The sequence below is a fragment of the Coturnix japonica genome, chromosome 12, assembly GCF_001577835.2.
Source record: "Coturnix japonica isolate 7356 chromosome 12, Coturnix japonica 2.1, whole genome shotgun sequence".
In the NCBI taxonomy this organism is placed as follows: domain Eukaryota; kingdom Metazoa; phylum Chordata; class Aves; order Galliformes; family Phasianidae; genus Coturnix; species Coturnix japonica.
In genome coordinates, this window is record NC_029527.1 from 13,510,370 (window position 1) to 13,528,964 (window position 18,595).

Consider the following 18,595-nt stretch of genomic DNA (forward strand, 5'->3'; position numbering starts at 1 on the left):
ATTATCTCGGCAGTTTCAATTCTCACCCAGTTGAAGCTTGACATCCAGTTTCTTAGACCACATATCACTCATTATGGCTTTATTTTATGAAACATTTTGCAAGATTATGGACGGGTCCTGGAGCAAACAGCTTTCTGTTGGAAACAGCACTCTGCAGCGCAGTGGGAGCAGGACAAATTCATACCTTGTCATAGATACGTGTCCTGCCACTGAAGGATGCACAGACAAGCTCTATTTTTAAGCTGTGAATTTTGCTCTGCAGTTTGCAAGCACGCTTGAACATCCACATCCACGTACCACAGTTAGTCCATGGTGTTTTCTACAGTCCTCAGTGATTTCCCACATCTTCTACCTTGGCTGAGCCCCACACATAGCAGCTGCAGGGTGAGACTCAACCTGTGACACTCAAGAGGTCAGCCTGGAAGATGGGACGGCTGTTTGCAGAGAGGTATTTCACAAGTCCCCCTAACTGCTGACTGCACAACAATGCCCACCAGGCACTAGATACCTGGCACATGTTGTGTCCTGATGGCAGGAACAGAACATTTGCCTGCTTCTGGGAAAACAGGTTATAAAATTCAATCCAGGCTGAAGAGGTAATGTTTTGCATTTATAACAACTCAAATTCTTACTTTTCCCAGGTCAAATAGCACCATGGCTGCACATCAACCACAGCCCTATGAGAACACCAACATTCTCAGCCAGTCTGGTGCACTGGCTCCTACCGTTAAAAAGAACAAGCAACTAATAATATTCAAATATTGAAGAGAGGCATATATCATACAACTGACATACACCATGAGGACAGCCAAAGACTGCAATATTCACTTGAACTTCATGAATTTCATCCTCAGTAAATATACATTTTTGGCAACAAAGAACTAAAAAATAAAAAAAAACCCACATCATCCTCAGATCTATTTTAATTTAAAGCAGAAGAGAACAGGGACATTTCTTCCCTTTTGAAGTACATTTTAATAGAATTAAAAATAAAAATAGCTCTAATTCACTCTGATGCATTTAGTCATTCTGTAAAATTCTAAGTTTAAAATGAAATCACCATTTTATATTCAAACAAGGTCAAGAGAACAGTACTAACGAGCACTGACATCACAGCGAACAGCAGCCACTGCTCAGCGCTTACATCAGTGTTGCTTGTTGCTATGGTGCTTAACCGACTATTAATTTCTGAAAGAAGGTGATTATAAAGCAGCCATATGAACCTCAGTCAGATGACACCCTTCAGTACCAAACACTGATCTGCATTGCTCCTGTCTTCTGCAAGTTAATCTTATGAATCACCACTTTTGTGATGTTAATATTCCCTTCCAACTTGAAACTTTGGGCCAGAAGAGAAGCAAGGAGTTAATTTTGAAGGAAGGGACTTTCATATGGCTTTAAATAAAAAGCACTTTGCATAGAGCAACAGCTAAATTCTGCTCTCCATTGCACTGCTGTAAACCCAGCAGTGCATTAGCTCAGGATGCCACAGCACCGAAGCTAACCAGGCCATTCTGTAGGGACTCAGCCCAGCAAGACAACCAGACCTGATGTGGGGCAGAGCCGCTGCAGCTCCCAGCCCAACACTTATGAATACTGGCCACGTGGCAACCAAGACCAACCAGAGCTGGGTCTTCCCATTCACATGCAACTCCATTCTGCCATCAGACAGCTCCCATAGCACATGGTCAGAAGCCAAAAGGAAGACATCTTTGTGGCCTCTCTCCTAGAATGCAATTGAGCACCCAGACCATTGACTTCTCGGGCCAAACACATTTGAGACACAAAAGCTTCATGCCAAGCCCAACCTCACAGCTCCTACCCCAGCCGCCACAGGAACTTGACTTGTGTAACTAAAGCACATTCATAGGGTTCTGTAGGATCAAATCTTCCATTCAGACATGTTTCAGAAACTATGTGCAAAACAATGTTTGTTTTTACCTTCTTCTGTTGCTCCTGTAAAGCAATCTTCAGTTACAGCCACCCAAATAGGTCACTCTTCTTACCCTGCAGAAAGGAAGGGAACACACATGACTGCTGTGTCCGTGCTAGCAACAACACCCAAAGCGTTTCATTGGCCCCACGCTTGCAAGTACAAACATAAATAAAGCAACAAACGAATCTAATCGTGTTTAATGGTGAATGACTTTCAGAGAGAGTTAATAAAAACAATCAAGTCACAGGACTGCTGCTTATCGGTACCAGCCTGGGTGAGGCTCTTCAGTTCTGCAAGAACAACTTGGTCTTTGGGAGGGGAAAAAAAAAAAAACCAACAAAAAACCATGGAGATGAGACATCTTTGTTCTCCAGCATAAACTTTCTTAATCTTGATGTCTATCAATCTATTTTCAGTTTGAATAATATATGAGTTCAGTCCTTTGTTTCAGAAATCTGACTATTGTCTGAATGAGTTCTCCTTGCTTAAGGCATTTTAAGACCATTTGTAACCATGTCTATTTTAGCTTCTGGATCCTTTCCTTTTCCATCCTTTTCCATAGAGACACAGTCCTAGATAAGATGTTAAAACTGGCTGCATCCTCCACGCCCCATTCACAAAGTTGTTTACTGTCTTGAGGTTTCTTCTGGTTAAGCATACCAAGAAAGCCAAGGTGGTGAGAACAGTGAGTATTAAGGGGAGAAATAATTAAAGAGTGTCTTTATAAAAAGTAGGAGAGAGAAAACAGCACGTGCAGGGCTTTTTTTTCTTACCCTGTATATTACTGCATCTTGTGTACTCTCTCTTATGCAAAAGAGTATGTAATCTTTTAAGAAACATGACAATCTGCCACTTTCTGTTCATGTAATTGGGATCAACATATGGTACAAGAGAAAAGAAAAACATTTGTTTATTAATTTAGATCAAGTTACTAACTCAAACCACTAACAGCACTCGGAATTAATTCCGCATCAATTGACCAAATACCTTAAAAGAGTAAAACTGGAACAGTTTCACTGGACCGCTGACCTGCCACTGCAGGGGTGCAGACTATCATAGTATAACAAGGACAGAAAGAAACGCGCAATGATCTGCCGACACAGATGACATCATACAAAATGGAAAATCAGCGACATGTGGATGTGTAAGACAGAGCGACGTGAAACTCCATCTCATACAATTCACACAGTGAGGTGGAGCTTTGGGGGTGTTACTGAAACTCGCCAAATGCTAAGTTATGCCGCTTACATCAGGAGGTGAAGCTTCTGACTGAAGCAGCAGAATACCAACCTCTGGGAAAAATGAGAATCTTCATTAAACTATTTCTGAAGAAGATGTACTCACTTGCCGTTTACTTTGGAAGGAAAAATTGTTTTCCCAACAAGAACGAGGCATTTTCTTCACCACTAATAGTTACTAGTGCTAGGCAGAAACAAAAAGGCTACCTTGAGATGAAATAGCATTGCTTTAGTCTGCTGCTATTTGGCTTTATTTTAATGAGCACTTGTGACGAGGTACCAGGAGATGTGGGCCACAGCAGGTACATGTCCGATGGGTAAGAAACACTGTCTTCTTCATTGGCGTACACACATTACACACAGATCCTGCACTCAAAAGGACACAACACTACTCCATCACAATAGCTCAGGCCTCACCTTCCTGAGAGCATGTAAAACAATATATCTTCTATGTAAAATACACGACCTCTGACATGCGATGTGCTCTTAGATTAACAACAATGGAGGCTTTTATCTTGCTTTGCTGTAGGGGTTATCTCAGATGCGACACTTTAAACCCTTTTTCACATTTATCTATTTTATAAATTCCCCGGTATTTGGCAGTCAGATCTGTATGTTGGCAGTACTTTGCAAGCAGACTTCATTTCTACCCTGAGTCTTCATGATAGCAAGAGAACCATCTTAAAACACACTTTTTTAAGGAAACTGCTGAAAATTACACGTTTGCATAAAATGTGCACACAATAACCCTTTCGGTGGGGCCATAGGAAGCAGGGAACTTGGTCTAAACGTGCTGGTTCCAGAGGAAGCAACACTGCAAGGAATGCACTGAGGCTGGGCCACTCTGCTCATGGGGAGGACGTGCTCCAAGAGGGCAGCACAGCGAGGGCTGCCATGCTGCCCACAGTGCAGATGCTGGCAGAGCTGGGGCTGCTTTCAAGTCCTGGCTGTGTGCGCTGCGCTACTACCTGCCTTGCAAAAATTTGGATAATGTACCACAGAAATTAAAATGAGCAGCAGGGACAGCTGTTCCCACCTGCGAAAATTTCTCATTAATAGCCTAAAAGCAGAGTATCTCAAAATGTAGGAATACAAATACAGACTTTCCTCCTGAAAATGTTTATATGGGTGAGTGAATTGATGTAGGCAACACACATTCCTTCCATCGTGCTGTCTTTAAGATAAACACCAAGTACCATCAACACTGTAAGCGTGTGTGTGGAGCAAACAAGGAAAAAATCCCAACCTACCCAAGCAAGACAGTTCGCTACACTCATATTTTCCCTCAAGGAGATGATTAAAATAGAAAAACAAACCACACACAAAAAGCCACTTTGCGAGCAGCAGTGGCCGTATCGGCTCACATGTCGAAGGAAGCTCTCCCTACACCTGTAACATGGCTCCGTTGGCTTAACTGGGATCACAGTGAGGGAAAAGGCTGTGTTGAACTGCTGGCTCTGCTCAGATTTTAAAGATGTTCCTGAAAACACGGAGTTTAAGCACTGAGTGCCTCAGTTTGCCTATGAGCAATAGGAGTCAGTGCTTCTCTTGAGCATTCTGAAATCCCTGCGTATAGAAATACGTTTTATCAGAGCTGTTTTCAACAGGCTTTTTGGAAAGACAACCTGTAATGATGCTAAGATGATCACGACCCGAGCTGCTGTCATGGCCTGCTCAGTTGACTTTAAGACAAGAAACCACTATTGGTCCAGACCAGGCCCTACCATCTATCAGTACCAAGGGACAAGACAAAAAGAGAGGAGGCTCTGCCATTTCACCTGCTGCTGGTCAGTCCCTTTGGCACGTCCCATCCCACCATGCTATTCAATGTAGCAGTCTCCTTTGCCAGGATATAATTCTGGGGAAGCTGTGGGATGGAGCCCTAACACCATGTGAGCACCACGAAGCCAAGTTTAACCCCAAATATGAAGAAAGTAGAGATAAACAGCATTGTGGAATGAAGTTCTACTTAAAAAGAGTAACGTTTTTAATAATATCAGAATCAAATAGCCTTGGGTATAGACAGAAATAGATCAACAAAGATCTTGAACCCACACAAATTGGCTGTGAGTAACTTCATGCAGGAAAGCAGAACATCAGTTGAACTGCTTCCCCACTTAGCATTATTCACTTCTTTTTTTTGCCAGTGTCCTGGACCTGAGCAGCTTGCAAATCATTACTGGAAACCCAAACTAGAGAGGGAATCTCCCTGCCGCTACCTAGAAAGCACTCTTTTATTCGAAATAGAGAGGACACACACGACAGCGCTACAAAAACTGCCCCTGAATTCTGGTTTGCATTAATTTCTCTTGTATGAGATCAGCTGAACTATATTTAATGTGTCTGGTTCTGCAATTCTGTGAACAAAATGTTAACTGCAAGTTTTCCTGAAAGCTTTAAAACAACAAAATGAAGCAAGGTGTGTGCTTAACTCATCTGAACACAGAGAACCATCTCACACAGCCACTGCTCCCCCTTCCAAACTGCCCTGGTCACATGCAGTTGTACCAGCCTGAAAGATGCCCCACCATCACCTTTACTGCTATTTCATCATCCTGCAGGGGAACCAACGCAGCCCAGGATTTTGTTAACAGCACGTAGGTAAAAGAAAAAAACAAATGCTTTTGTATTTGGTGTTGTGTTAACCCTGCAAATACACTTATAGAGCTGGTGAAGGAATGCTGTGGGCACGGTGCTACACACAGCTCTGTGCTTGTACCAGCACACAAACCACACACAGCACTGCTGTGAAGACCTTCAGAATAAGGCCCTTCCGTTTGGCCGTGGTTTCTTTTTTATTCCTGAGGTATCGAGCAACCTATATATATATATATATATATATATATATATATATAAACACTGTAAATACTGAAGGGAAAAAGAATTCCGCCCTCTGTCCGGACAGCTGCTCGTTATTGTGTAGTTCCTATTAAACATCACGGGATTTTCTTTATCAAGAGTCATTATCGCCTCCTCAGAGCGAAATGCAGGTGAGCAGCAGAACTGCAGGGGCTGAGCGCTGCTCTCCCACCCCGCTGCGAGGAGGGGATCGGACCTGGCACAGGCCGAGCTGCTGCTCCGGGCAGGGTGAGCACGTCAGGCCGTGCTTCATTTCCAGCCCCCAGCAGGATGGGCTGAATCTCTGCACGGTGCTTTTTGTTTATTCCAAACAGAAATAAAGCAAAAATAAAATAACCAGCAGCACGAGGAGAAAGCGACGCGCGGCACGTTTTCTCTTCCCAAAGAATATTACCTTTCGTGTCCACTGTAACCTTGGAAAAGAACCACTTGACGTGAGCCAACGCTACGAAAGTAATCGCGAGCCATTCCTCCCCCGCTCCGCAGCAGCTCGCAATGAGCCGTGGGCAGCGCACAAGTTGAGCGCGGCTCTGCAGCCCCGGCACACGGAGAGACACGGAGGGACCCGGCGTGCCCGCAGCCCGGCCGAGCTCCGCATCTCCCTGCTCCTTAAAATAACAACGTGCCTGAACGCCGGCATTAACCGTTTTATGTCTGCGCTGCACCGCTCGGGAAACTTGGCCTCGTGTGAGTGAGGAGCGGCGGGGACAGCGCGGGGCAAGTGCGGCGGGGCGCAGAGCGGGCAGTGCGAGCGGACCGGAGCGAGGAAAAGAAAGGGTGGGGGGATGCGCGGGGGGGGCAGTGACTCTGGGACAGTCCCGCAGCTCCGTGCCCGGCCGCAGCGCACCCAGGAGCCGCCTTGTCCCGCCGTGCCCCCGCGCTCACCCGCTGCCGCCCGGCACGAAGCAACGCGAGCCCCGAGCGCTGCGTTGCGGTGCGTTGCGGGGCGGGCGGGCGGCCCTTACCTCGCGGCGGAGCGGGGCTCCGGTCACGGCCACACGGCGCTATCGCCGGGGGATCCTTTAAGAGCCCTTAAATATTGCAGCCTAAAAACAATATTTGCTGTTTTACCTTTGAAGCGTTAACAAAAGCTTTGTTTTAGCATTTACCTCGGTGTGCAATAAGAGTTAATAATCAAATCCGTCCCAACCCCCACAGATGTTAAACAAAAAGATAAAAGAAATGCAAATAGCTATTGTCATGGAAAGTTAAAGTACCTGTCTGTATTTTTAAGTGAAAACTATTATCTCTATCAATCAAAATTTAAGAATACAATAGCGCTAATCACACGAGGTGCTGTGACTGAGCTACTTTTCCCTCATAAAAGTTTGCTTTTTTTTTTTTTTGCTTTTTTTTTTTTTTCCTCTTTTCTTTATACACCGGTGCACAGCAGCTCCTCGCTCCCCATTACAGCCGGCTCGTTCAATAGCGGTGCGCACCCCCGGCGCCCCCCGATCCCCCCCGTCACGCCGCTCCATGCGGGCGGATCGCGGCGCGCCCCGCATTCCGTGCTCATGTTGGTGGAGCTGCCTTCCCTCCGCGCACTTCCCAACATGTGGTGGAACAGCACACTCTTCTGTTAGAGCGGAGTTACTCAAACGGAGGAAATAGTTAATTGCTCGCCCCAACTACCGCTGCCGGGCTCGGCGCGCAGCGCTCCGCGGCTCTTACACCGCCGCTCTAGAGATGCGCCCTTTGTCACCCGGCCGCAATGGCCACGCCGGGCCATCCCCGCCGGACCCCGCTTCATAAGTCGTTTTTAACACTAATTTGTTCGGAGCGAACCAGAAAGCGGAGCTGCGCGGTTAGTAAAAGCGAGCGCGAGCGGCGGTAATTACAGCTGTACTAAAAGAAAGAGCTGCAGATACAAACACCTCCAGCCAGTGGTTGGGATGCCATGATGCGGAGCCCTGCTGCCTCCCGCAACCAGCAGCAGCAGGACTGTCATTTTTTCCCCCTGCGCTATCAGGTTTCCTACTCCACAGCCCCGGTGCTCTGCATCATGGCTAACATCTCCAGTGTGCTATTAATATCAATGAAGAGACGATTCAATTTCCACATAAGAAGAACCTTCCTCTTACAGCACAGACATTGCGGTGAGGACCCTTGCTAAGGAAACAATAAAGACCAGAGGGGTTGGATTTTTTTTTTTTTTTTTTTCTTTTTTTTTTTTTTTTTTTTTGCTGCTGCCGTAGCAGTTCTGTGCTGCACGCTGTTGGAAAGCTTTTAGCTAACAATGGCAGCATTATCTTCGGGATAGTTACAAAACAGGATTTGTTAGTACAAAGAATAATAACACCGAACTCACTCCCCGCTGCCCCCCCCGCCAATACCTGCCTATTGCAGCACGGCGGTTCGGACTTTACTCGGACCTCAGCCCAGAAACACCTGTATTCCTCAGCCCATTCCTGCCACAAACTGCCCCAAAGCACGACTTTGCTCAAGGAGCTTTGGCCGATTCAAACAAACAAATAAACAATCGCTCTCTGCATTTATAAAACGGAACAGAAACAAAAGTATCTCGCCCTACCGTAGTGCAAACTTACCCATTAATGAGCAGGAAAAAGCCTTAGAGCTGCAAGTAATTCCCAACCAACTGCAGAAAGTTGAGAGTTTGAGAACACTAAAGCACTTCTGACTATCCAGCCTTTCTGTGCCTCAACACTGGCTGCAGTGTAAGGAAGGACTGAAGGTATGTGGTCTAAACACAACAAAAGCCACTGCCTTACTCTAGATTAAATATGCAGGAAGAGGCCCCTTTGCATAAACACAAACACTCAGCAAATGAGTAACTGGCTCAAATCAGACGCCTGCTGTGCATTCTACCTGTCCTGATCTCTGACAAGCTGCACAGCTTGTTTAAGGGGGTAGGAGCTACCAAATGAAATCAAACCACGGAGCTGAACGCTTTCCTCATCTAATAGTAAATAACAACAGCACCAACAACTCGATGCCAAACGTTCGTTTCTAATCTAAGCGCTGCTCTGGCAAAAAAAAAACACTGCATCGTGTGCTCTGCCCGCCTTGGCTCAGCCACCCATCTCACCACAGCAGAGACACAACCAAACACCACCTGTAAAATTCATTTACATTGACTGTAGTGCAACCCAATATATCGCCAGTAACAAGGATTTAAAATTAATACAGGGACCCCTGGTTGAGGTGACGCATTAAATCTGAATTTGCTTGCCATGTCCCTATGTTTTGTTTACTGTATGAAAGACAGTCCACATGGAAACCTACTTTAGCTGTTACGAACCACTGCATAACGCGCACCTACTTGCTACTTTATTTGGGGAAAAGGCAGAAATTTCTAAAGGTTCCCCTAAAAAATGTTAGTTCCAAAATATCAGTCTCACAAAACAGCCCCTCCAGACCATATTTACTTCCAAAAACAACTAAATTGGAGGCTGCGATCACCACCAAGCACCTCGAAGCATCTATTATTACCATCAAATACCCATAATTATACACTGTGATTTACTCTTGCTCCTAGAGAAATAAATTCTTTTTTCACTCCCGTGTATCTTCCCAGAAATAGAATGAAGGAGCAAAATGTGAAAGCAATTGGAATTCACCAGTGTCCCTCCCTAACTCAAGGAGCCAAATCGCATTGACCTCTTTTTGTCAGTCCTGGCTACATGTTGGTTTTAGTAATTTAATTATTTTTTAATAACTCGCAGTATTAAATGATTGCCATTGAAACACAAATAAGATTATACTCCCCTGTCTTTCTCTCCTGTGCTCCAGACTGCAGCACGACATGGACAACACGACTGCTTTCGGCACCGCAATTTCATTCTGAAAGACCACTCACGCACACAGAAAGCAGCACGCAGTCACTGGGTTCTCAAGCACGTGCTGCAGATTATTTCAGAGGATACTGGATATAACTAACAGTTTTAATGAGAATAAAACGTGTTCGGTTCAACTAAGCACTCCTACAGAACGGAGGGAGTTTTCACTTTCCCTTGGATTAAACTCACCGTGTTAAAACAAAATTGCTAACAAGAGCTAGTCAAGCCTAACAAGATAAAAATCCCCCACACAAAAAAATCCTGCAAGAAATTTTAGAGCCTCTGCATCACTCACTGTTTTTTGCATTGAAATGACCTTCCAAATAAGGTGTTAAATAATACCATTCGCATAGATGATAGCGATCTAACCTTGATGCAAATAAACCATAGAACAAAATTTAATCAGTATATCACTGTGTAAAAGCCTTTGTCCATCCCAATGGAGCTTCTAATGACTGTTTTGGCAGTTCTGGCTGGTAGTTATGCCTCCCTGCTCATATATATCTCATACTGGTTGAGCAAGCTAATGGAACTGCTGTTAGTGGAATCCAATATTAATACCCTGCATCGTGCAAAACTGGATGCAACTGAATATATTATACAATTACAGGTAGTGTCTAATTCCGTAGGTATTCGATGCTGGACTCAATTAATATTTTAATAGAGAAAGTGAAATAAATACTGCGTTTCAGGTAAGATGCATACGGAGTCTGGGTCTGCCAGCCTTCCTGCTGCAAGCCTACTCTGTTCTTAAACAGAGCAGACACAGAACCCTGACAAAAATTGGCAGGCAAAGCTGTAGATGCTGTGTGACACATACTGATGCACGGAGTCAAAGATGCCATCTTCATGCAAGCTCCACTAGTTATGAGCTTGAGAGAAAATGAAACAAAAAAAACCAACACAACAGAACAAAACAAGAGAAAAAAGGTGGGGGGGGTGAGACTGGAGTGAGACCTCCAGAAAATAAACAGGGTGTACAGTTTCAAAGGCTACAGACACAGACATTTCATTGTTCAAGCCAATTATCAGTGGAAAATAATAACAACAGATGGATTCAGAGTCACTGACTTTTCATATGCACTTCATCTCTGCACAACAGATGATGAAATGCGAGAGCTATCTCGGAAAGGCAAAACATCTTTCAGTAAAAGAACTCTATACTCCAGATGGGGACCTTCTAAGGCAGCTGATTATCTTCTTATAATGTTGTAAGATAGACTTACTAAAACATTTCAAGAACTGATCAGATAGGATGAGCACAATGGCATCATTCTTCGAAGCAAGTTGCTTCAGCCTCAGACTTGTGACTGAACTAGGCAGGGAGCTCAGTAAGGTCAGAGCTGCTCGCTGCCATTTTTTCCATCAAGTGCTCCTGGTTGCAACAAAAGACCCGAAGTCGCTGCTTGCAACCTGGGCAAAACACAGGGTTTAGCTCTGCCCAGAGAGGGGACGCAGGTGTGGGACCACTGAGTCAACATCTGCAAGCAGAAGTGCCAGGATTTGCTCCCCATAGAAGTCCTGCTGCTGAGCAAGGCGAGCCCACTCGACTCCTGCAAGCCCGCTGCCTCACACAGACGCGAAGGCGGAGGACAGAACGTATTTACAGTCACGATCATTTTCACTGTAATTGCTAAATGCAGAGGGGCCTCGTCATCCAGGGGTCTGATTTGGAGTAAACTCGGCTGAGTCAATGGAGCTGTGCTGGTGAAAACCAGTGTGAGGCACAAGATCTACATTTTTATTTTTTTTTTCTATGAAGCTTTTACAAAACTCATCTCTTATGGGAAATAAAGCAAAATTTGCTTTCAGAGGAAATAACAAATACATGTAAATTCTGGTGGTTCCAGTGATAAGCATTTCCAACAAATGTCACAAACACCCAGTGAAGAACCACCTACCTTTCGTAACCTTCTCCCACTCAACCTGAATACCACAAAGTATGTGTTTTTGATAATATGAATCAGGTACACCACAATCTCAAAACTTTAAAAAAAAGAAGAAAAAAAAAAAAAAGTAGTGGAAAAATTAGCTCATTAATCTTTCAGACAACATTTATTTAATGGAAGAATACTACATAAGCAACACACCAAAATGAACTGGGTGCCATTTCCACAGTTTCCTCTCCAAAACACTGCGAAGAAAATGTACAACAATCTCACGCTGGAAATCAATATCGCATACAGAGGGGTAGCGGCACACAGCACGCACGCTGAACTTGCACCTACTGCTAATTTATTTCACAAGTTGCAAAATATTTTATAAGTACAGGGCTGTTGATTTCACAAACGCGAAGGGAAAGGAGAAGTTTGCGGGCGCGGTGCTTCCCTTCGTTGTGAAGTACTTTGTCAAAAGTAAATTCACAAGGGGAACATACGAGCAAAGAGTAAATTTTGCCCAGGGCAAAATTCTGCAACTGCTTTAAGAAGCAAACAAGAACACAAAAGATGTGTAATGCAACCATCTGGCTCTACTCATGCTATATCAATAATCCCCAAAATTTATCCCCACCCCCTTAATCAACCCACACTGATGCCACAAAACCAAATGGCATCACTTATGCTTCCTGCCCATCACATTTTGAAATGATATTTAATATGCATACAGTACATATTTGCATGTTAATCAATTTCTTTAAGAAAAAAATAAAATAAAATATGTATTTTCACTTCATGAGCTATTAGTTCAGCTTTTTTTCTACTTATTCACACTGGGATCTGTAAAACCACCAAGAAAGTCCTTGTGGTAAAGATACTCTCATATCGACACAGCATGTCAGGTATCAGGATAACGTACCGGTCAGAATTTCAATCTCTTCTTCTCTCTAGTTTTGTGTCACAGTGTGAAAATAGCAGAGGATGAATAATAATGTGCCAGCAAAATTATCAGTTCAAGAAACACGGGTAAGCAATCCATTTTGAAGTTGGTTTTAGATGTGTTTCTAAGCATCGCCCTACTCGGGACGCAAGGAAGGGAATGATACAGACAGAATGGGAAAGGGACACCACAACACATCTTTTCTATCTGGGAATGTCAAGTGTCAGCTCCAAGTACTTGAAGCTGCCACCATCCTGGAAACACTGCAAAGACCAACATCTTTGCACTGAGATGACACTGCCAAGGCAAGAGCACACATTTCCTCTTACCCACAGGATCTGGGGTTGGATCACCTTCCCAGCACCCAGCGAGGGGAAAAAAATCATATGAAAACCCTGAGTGGTACCACAGGCTGCTGGAAGAGGAAAACAAGGAGCTGCACACCCAAGAAAAGGGATGCAGATGAAGGATGGGGCTGGCATGCCAAGGCTGTATGGCCAGGACTGCCACTCAGTCCTTCACCCAGAGCAAGGTGGGAGTCAACCCTGCCACAGACAGACAGCAGACAGACAGACGGCCTCGGTGGCCCCGTGGGCAGCCCTACACAAAAGCCAGGCCCGGCGCGTTGGACCGAAAGAGATGCCTCGCGATTGTTTGGGGCGGGCTCGGTTCTTGAGGGAAAATCACCCATGTAACCCTTGTGATTCATAGCGCGAGTGCGCGCCGTGAAAACGGTACCAACAACAGCACTTCAAAGGCGCGATGGCCACGGCCCCGGCTGCTGACTCAGAGCTCTTATTCTTAATTGACTTCTCTGCAACAACACAGCCCGGCCCAAAGCCTGCTCCATGCTCCAAACACCACAGCATGGCTGGGTCTCCCTCCTGCTGCTCCTCAGCAGGCCAAGGGCAGCACCCACTGCCACAGGCTGTGGTATTGGTGGTATGGGAGATGCTTAGGGCTGTCCCCACTGCTGCTATCATGAGGGGCTGAGCACAGCTGCCCTGTCCTGGCACCCATGGCCTGCAGTGCTTATTGCCTGCTCAGCACCAGCACGGGGCAGCTGTGCAAAGAAGAAGAAACACCAGGCCAAGCACAGGTAGGGAGGCAAAGGTGGAAAGTATGCTTTGTGCAAAAGCATACTTAGAGCAGTTATGTCTGTGCTTAGATCCGGACTACCAATGTGAGATTGCAAACACTTTGCAAACATCCTTTTCTGGATTTTGCTTCTGCTGTTTCTATGGCTTGACTTGTACGGCTTCTTTGTAAGAATTGAAAACAGTCTCCCACAAACACAGGAATGGGGAATGGTTTAGAGCTAATCCGCACCTGGGCTACGTAAAAGGGGCTCATATTTTCCAAACAGAAACACAACCCCTTTTATATAGGAACCAGATCGGGATCCAAACGCTAAACCATTCACCACATCCTCCACAGGCCCCAGCAACGGTGAAGGGGAGCGGTGGTCCCCCACACTGCACACGTGTTTGTGCAGAAGCACCGGCCCCACCTCGATGCCGAGTTGTGTGTGTGGTGGGACTGCCATCGTGGTCCCACATCCAAGGGCGAAGCCATCCCAAGTCACACACCTTCCAGAGGGATCTGGCCCTGCCTCCTTACTCTCGTTAGAAAAACGAAGGCTGTGACAGAAAATAGCTGAGAACTACATCTTGCCGATGCCAGCATACAATAATAACACGTTCAAAGATTTAATTTAGAAGACTACAAAGTCTAGCTCATATATCATAACACCTTGAAATAACACTTTAAGGTCAAATCCTGCGCATTTTTGGAAACCACCAAAACATAATGAAGTTTTACTTAAACACAGCATTTACATTTATAACGCGTTTCAGATTCTTCAAGTAAGCTAGACCACATGGCTAGGAAAATGTACTTCCCACAACATACAAATTAAGTCATATAGAGCCTTCCCTCCGCAGGCTGAACAGCCACCGGCACAAATGGAAGTCCTGTGTACGGATCAAAGGCAGCACGTTGACCTAAGAATATGATTTTTTTAATTATTTTTTTTTTAATTGGCAAAACATCAAATCCCACCAGTAGTTTATTTTTGTTGCCTTCCTTGCCCCTTTTCTACCTCTCCCACTTATTTCACAACGGAACATTTTTAAACCACTAGAAATCTTTGTGGCAAAGATGATGTCATACTGACACAGGATCAGGTGTGAGGTATGGTATGAATAAATACTTATCCGCAACCACATTTAATTTTCAATGGTTGGGCATCAAGAGACAAAGAAGTTCTTATGCAGACATATTTACTGAGGGTTTAATTTTAAATGCTCTGCGTTTAAAAGAGCAGAAACACCACACAGGGCAAGCCTAGAAGGACAAAAACAAACTCCAACCCTCTTGTACCTTCCTTCTGTTCTGGGGGAGAGCAGCGTGCAGCTCTGATGCTTGCAGCTCTTCACATCAGTAAATACAGGGCACTTGATTATTTCTTCTCCTAAGTTGCTGATAGCATGCAGAATAATTGTGCTTTGTGCGCTGCTAATAAAACAAAAATAAATATGTATTTTACAGCAATCAAGCAGGAACTAATTTTGTACTTTTTTTCACGAGTAGCCATTTAGTTTGGCACCGAATGGTAATGTGCAGCAGAGAATGCAGTATACGCTTTAACCCAAGAAAAATTAGACTTGAAAATTAATACATAGTGAAAGACAAATTTAAAGCAGCCTTCTTGTGTTCTGACACAAGAATATAAAAATGACACGAGCAACTAAAGATTAGTTTACATACTTTTCAATCACAGCTGCCGCTCAGTAACCACAATACCTTTAAAATGACGTTCTATGGAAACAGACACGGTTTGGCTGCAGCGGCGCGTAGATACAGTCAACGTGAAATTAAAAGGGCATTTTTTATTTACACACATCACACAGCTCTGAGCCCCAGCACAATTACAACGGGGAGATTTTTAGCATGATTAATTTAGAAATAATCTAGTGATAAATAGAGTGCATTGCAAGCGGTTCTGCAGAGCAAATCTTTATCACCAGCCTCTGATGTCAAAACACAGTTTCAGGGACAGAGAAAGAACGAGTCGCATCTTCTTGGTTAATATTTAATTGGGTGCTAAAGATTCCTCGTAAGGAACTCTGAACCGCCAGCGACAGCCCCGCAAGGCAGCCCTATCTGTGGAAAAGATAGCGACCCTTTCTGTATAAACTAAAATAACGTTCAATTCAATCAAACCATTCAATTAATGAATCACTTCAGTGGACGCTGCAGCCCAAGTCCTGTTTAATTACATAATTTTAAAAATATTTGCACACCGCAGCCACTAAGATTGGCTCTGAGGTTTCATAATACACACTTAACTCTCGAGTTGGAGAACAAATTTATTTAATCAATGCACAGCTAAGTGCAATAATGCCACTCCACTCTAACTGCAAAATCACTTAGCATATCCTGCGAGAAAAAGCAAATAAACTTTTTAGCTGCCTAAATGCAGGCTGCCTTCCCACTGCCTCGGCAGCCCCCTCCCCGCTATGGGCCCTGTGCACAGCAGGACTCCTCCTGCAGGGCTGACCATCAGTCCTTGACCTCTTCCTCCTCGCCCTCTGGGCTCCATTAATCTCCTCCCTCCTCCTTCTCCCCTCCCTTTTCTCATCCTGTGATGCTTTTCTGCCCCTCTTTCCCCCTCGCTCCGCTGTGGTCTGGTTTCCCCAGCCTCCCCCCATGGGCCCTTCCCATTGCCACCTCCGCTCTGTCTTGCATGGGCGCAGCTCCCATTCTGAATTTCCCCACCTGCTCTCTTTCTCACTGCCGTTTGAGATGGCTGCTGTGAAAACACCTCACTGGAAAAATAAGACAAGACAAAACACAAGACAGGGTGGAGGGAAAGGGGCATGTGAGCGAGCGAGGAAAGAAAACAGTCCAGAAAGGCCAAGCAGAACGAAACATTTCCAACAACAGCAAGGGAAGCTCCTGAGCACCAGGATGAAAACAGAATCTATAAAGCGTGTGTCCTGAAGTGGGATTTGGGTTCTCGGAAGGGTTTAACACCTCCATCTGCAGAGCATTAGAAAACCACGGTACTGCCACATGTAACTCAGTGCCACAATGCAGGAGGGGCTGAAAGACGTTTGGACTGAGCAGTGGTCTTAAATGAAGGGAGAAAGAGCAAAGCGAAGGGTTTGCCGCAGCCTGGAGACACAGCTGCGTGCGCTCATACAGACTTTGCATTCATTCATATAGAGCACAGCTTTAAGGTCCTGTGGTTCTAGCACGATTTTTGGATGAAAGCTGAGCCTCAAAAATAAATAAGTCTATATTTGGCCTGCCCTGGATTCAAGAAGTTCTCAGTAGTGCACTGCATAGAAACAATCTGAATTAATACGGGTTCAGTTTTCAGGATTATAATATTCTTTACCAAGCCAATGGATGCACCTCTAAAATTCACTGCCCTGACAAATAGTAGAGCTCTTGAAAGTCTGCTTGTATTAGTTTTATGGATCTATTCTACTGCTTAAATCAGGTCTCATTAAAATTACCATCCACACAAGTTCTCCCACTGGGAAATCTACATGCCAGAGCTACTCCAGTTCCGCAGGCAGTGCTCGAAGGGGGTTGCATATTGCAAAATAGCTGCGGACGCAGCGGGGGGAGGAAGGGGAGAAGAACAAGAGGACTTCAGGACAGCAAACAAGTTACTCCTTATCCTCCTCTGATTTTAATCAGTGCAACTTTTGCTCAGGTGGTGCAAATGTATCCCTGAAAAGAAATGCTACTGCCAGAAGTGAAAGGGGGGGGGGAGTGGGGTGAGGAGGGGAAGGGAAAAAGTGTCCCTTAGAAAGCCAAAGCCAGACTCCAACATCCATTCCAGCGCTGAAATGGCAGGCTAAATATGCAAGCACTGCACCTGACAACTTACACTAAAGCATACGATCTGCACACTGTCCCTCCAGTTTAATTTTTAATAGTAGCAGTACTTAAATCTCAGCATTAATGTATTAATGTTCAAACGAATACAATTAAAGGCATCTCTCCAGTGCTAACGACCTGGAAGAACTCTCCACCCTTCGTATTTGCGGGGATTGCTGCAAACATATTCTGTAGCAGTTGTTTTGGCAAAGAAGCGAAAACCTTTGCCTTTTAAATATAAAGTAACAGGAATAATGAATAATATATCTTCTGATTTTTGTTCTGCCATGATATATATATAATGATATATAAAACGTTCATTTATTATTACCACACATCCTAGGAAGCAGACATGCACAATTACTTTTTTTTTTGTCTTATAGGGGTCATTTATCATACGGAACATCCTCCAAATAGGTAGCCCTAAAATCTCAATTTACAAAGACATTTTTTAAAGCTGAATCCTACAGACAGGGCTATGCTCCTGATGGTTAAAATAAAAACTTTATGATATTGAAATATCTGGATTTAAGGAGGGAGAAATGCTCTGCATTTTCCTTCGGCAGCTCCTTCTCCCGACAAATTAATGTCTGCCTATTACGTCTACCTAAATCTTACCATATTTATTAGTGAAAGAAAAAGCACTGCCTGACTCTCTTTAGGCCAAGTTCACAAAAGGAAAGCATTTACCAAAAGGGCATTAATTTTTATCATAACATCTGTGATTCTTGGGTGGGGAAAGGAAACACCATAAAACCTGAGTCTGTACACACAAACGATCAGTCAGATTTTAACACTTACGCAGACTGACACAAAGCTATTTTTCTGATGTTAGCAGGTTTTTATTTTACTTTATTTTTCTTTTGCATTTCATTTTTTTCAATATGTAAAATGACAAAATGCAAAAAAAAAAAAAAAAATACAAAAACACCAAAATGTGCTCGTTAGGGCTGGCCTAGTTTTTGGAAATACACACAAAAATAAAACCCACTCGGAAGATCTCATTTTAATATGTAATGGAAGAATCTGGCAAACATTAGCCAGAGTAAGCC

The 18,595-nt window shown here is 44.3% G+C and overlaps 1 protein-coding gene and 1 long non-coding RNA gene across 2 annotated transcripts in view; one reads left to right on the forward strand and one right to left on the reverse strand.

The window, feature by feature from the left end:
- FOXP1 (forkhead box P1) overlaps positions 1-18,595 on the reverse strand; it is a 332,004-nt gene that overhangs the window by 189,533 nt on the left and 123,876 nt on the right. The window contains 1 exon segment of the mRNA XM_032447314.1: positions 1,942-2,007. The gene's annotated coding sequence lies outside the window, so the exon portion shown is untranslated.
- On the forward strand, positions 6,234-10,232 carry LOC116654025. The gene is made up of 2 exons (XR_004308836.1): positions 6,234-6,720; positions 9,784-10,232. It is a non-coding gene; the product is annotated as an uncharacterized LOC116654025 (long non-coding RNA).